This window comes from Octopus bimaculoides, chromosome 6, assembly GCF_046866305.1.
Source record: "Octopus bimaculoides isolate indiv1 chromosome 6, ASM4686630v1, whole genome shotgun sequence".
In the NCBI taxonomy this organism is placed as follows: domain Eukaryota; kingdom Metazoa; phylum Mollusca; class Cephalopoda; order Octopoda; family Octopodidae; genus Octopus; species Octopus bimaculoides.
Genome location: NC_142933.1, coordinates 71,716,594 through 71,719,840, shown reverse-complemented (window position 1 = coordinate 71,719,840; position 3,247 = coordinate 71,716,594). Strand labels below are relative to the sequence as shown.

The window sequence follows — 3,247 nt, the reverse complement described above, 5'->3', positions numbered from 1 at the left end:
AGAAAAGAAAAGAGAGAAGGGAAAGAGAGGGAGAGAGAGAAAAGGCAAAAGAGAGAAAGAGAGAGAAAGTGAGTGAGTGCGAGAGAGAAAGAACTAAGAAAGAACATTGACAAAATTGAATTTAAGAGACGCATGAAGAAAAATATAGGGGTGAAAAGAAAAATAAAGAGAAATAAACAAACAAACAAAAAAAACAAAACAAAAAACAATATGAAATAGAGGAGCGGAATTGAGGAGTAATTAAAAACAAAGAATAAAAAAACAACAAAAAATAACCCATTTAGATAAAGGTACAAACAATAAGAAATATCTCAAGTCTTTCTCCTACAGAATTATAGCCGTAAGTCGAGCCGTATCGATCGCTCCTTGATTACTCTAAAGAAGTGGCAGTCCGCAACGATGCTAGTCAACATTATGGCGTATCTGCACTATGCTATATCAATCGGAAATATGGTAGCGTTTCACATCTGGCACTCCGTCGGTTACGACGACGAGGGTTCCAATTGATCCGATCAACGGAACAGCCTGCTCGTGAAATTAACGTGTAAGTGGTTGAGCATTCCACAGACATGCGTACCCTTAACATAGTTCTCAGGGAGATTCAGCGTGACACAAATGTGACAAGGCTGACCCTTTGAAATACAGGTACTACTCATTTATGCCAGCGGAGTGGACTGGAGCAGCGTGAAATAAAGTGTCTTGCTCAAGGACACAACACGCCGCCGGAAATTGAACTCATGATTTTACGATTATGAGCCGAATACCGGTACATTTTGGTTATCTCACCCCCTTTAAAAAATTGGGTTACCTGCCCACTAAAAAAATCGAGTTAATGTGGCGACAAGAGATTGGATTAAAAGAATTAGATCCTTTTGATTCACTACTTCAACACATTGTTGACTTTGACCTCCTCAGGGTGAACCCCTTCGATCATGAATGACCATGGGATTGCACTTGGAAAGTTACCCTCCGAGGCACAAGCCGCTCAAGGTTGTTTATGGGAGACCAGCAGTCGCCCATGCATACCGGCCTCCCTTCTCCACACCAGCGATGTTATCCAAGGGAAAGGCAAAGGCCGATACAGCTTGGCACCAGTGATGTCGCAACTCATTTCTACAGCTGAGTGAACTGGAGCAAGGTGAAATAAAGTGTCTTGCTCCAGAACACAAAACGCAGCCCGGTCTGGGAATCGAACTCACAACTTCACGATAGTAAGCTCGTAAACAGACCAACACCACTCGTCAAGCGGGAGTGGGGTGGAGGACAAACGCAGGCACAAACACAAACGCACACGCCACACACACATACATATACGACGGGCTTCTTTCAATTTCCGTCTACCAAATCCACTCACAAGGTTTTAATCGCCCCGTGGCTATAGAAGAAGATAATTGCCCAAGGTGCCACGCAGTGGGACTGAACCCAAAACCATGTGGTTGGGAAGCAAGCTTCTTACCACACAGCCACGCCGGCGCCTGTATGTTAGCTCACTTCTGTACAAAGATGTACGGACCATCTGGGGGCTCAGCAAAACACGGCAAATGTCCTGGTTTACTGAAAAACCTGCACAGTGAATACTATAGAAAGCATGGTACCCTTAACAGTGCCACTCTCGCGTCCCTTACACTTGTATTAGTCTGGAATCTATTTTAAAACGGGGGCCACATTTTTCATTAATGTTTTACGTAGTGTTTTTGGTACGGAAAGACTTTCAAACTTCGTATACTTATCTATTTTGTGTTATAGAACAGAAAAATATTTTTGTATTCGAATTTATTTCTTGCAAAAAATTGTCTTATTTCGATAATTTCAACCAATCACTGACAAGTATTCAGTTGTTTACATTTACTCCTTTGGCTGATTAAGCGATGTAAAGCGTATTTAATCTCCATACCTTCGTTTTATTTGCTTTTTTCATTTTAAATTTGCTTTAACCCTAACCCTAACCCTACGGTTAGGGTTAGGGTTAGGGTTAGGGTTAGGGTTAGGGTTAATTGTTTCAGAATCGTTTTTTTATGTAGTCGGCACTTAATGTATATCGGCTGAATGGACGTCAGTGATTGGTTGAAATTACAGAAATACGACAACTTTAACATGGAAAAACTTATGGATTTCTTTTTTTTAAAGAAGACTAAGAGAAAAAGGTGTTTTATATGACACATTCTACCAGTGTTCCAAGTTTCAAAGTGTTTCGTTAATGAAAAATGTGGCCCCCGTTTTAAAAAAGATCCTTAGTCTGGTGTAACAAGTGCCACGCGAGGGCAGTAGTTATGTGAATACAGGATTTGTATTGAATTACCTTCTCCTCGCAACTAGCAGTTTGGAAGAAAAAAAGAATCGATACAGATTTGAAAACAATGTGTACTGGGGTCAATTTGTTCGACTGAAACACTTCAAGGCGGTGCCCTAGCATGGCCGTAGTTCAATGAGTGAAACAAGTAAAAGATAAACAGATAAAAACAACAATATCTAATGCATATACCATCTTTCCTTCAAACTGTTGAGTGTGAGTCGAGAAAAATTTGGTTTCTCTTTCTAGTCAATCGAGGAACCATGCACAGGTTTCTCCGCATATATCTAGTCTGGCTGCAAAAATTAAACTAATTTATTTGTTTGTCAATATTGCGAGCTACGAAGTAGTCTTGGTCAATCCATTATACTCTGAATGCGTAGGAGGTAATGAGTGTTTGCTTTACAGCACAAGCGACTGCTGATTGAAACAAGACATACCAAACAACCGGTAACTGTAGATAATACTGTAGGATATACGTAGACTAAAAGAAAGCCTTGAAGCATGTGTGGCCCTGTGGCGCAACGGTAGCGCGTCTGACTCCAGATCAGAAGGCTGCGTGTTCGAATCACGTCGGGGTCAAATTTTCTTTTTGGATTTTCCTGTTATCCATGACTTTAGTAACACGCCTAAACCGTAAATAACAAATAAATGATCATTGGCTTCTCTCGTCGAGAATTTGGTTTCATCGAACCTATTCGTGTTTCCTGAAGTGTCTGTATACATCTTTTCTTGATCTCAAAAGTGGTTGAGTACTTTCCGTCAACGTCTCACATCTCCCTTTGCGCTTACTTAAGAGAAGTTGCATCTAATGTGGCATTTCGTCCCCCCCACCACCATCAGATCCGAAAATCTGATTAATTAACAACCATCGAGGAAACATCAATATTAAAAGCTTTGGCTTGTTTTAACTGAATCTTGTATCGTCACTTTGAAACTCTTCTAGCCGTGTTTCTT

The 3,247-nt window shown here is 40.7% G+C and overlaps 1 non-coding gene across 1 annotated transcript; it reads left to right on the top strand.

The window, feature by feature from the left end:
• The first annotated feature begins 2,800 nt into the window (after nucleotides 1-2,800).
• On the top strand, nucleotides 2,801-2,872 carry Trnaw-cca (transfer RNA tryptophan (anticodon CCA)). Its single transcript has one exon. It is a non-coding gene; the product is annotated as a tRNA-Trp (tRNA).
• The last annotated feature ends 375 nt before the right edge of the window (nucleotides 2,873-3,247 follow it).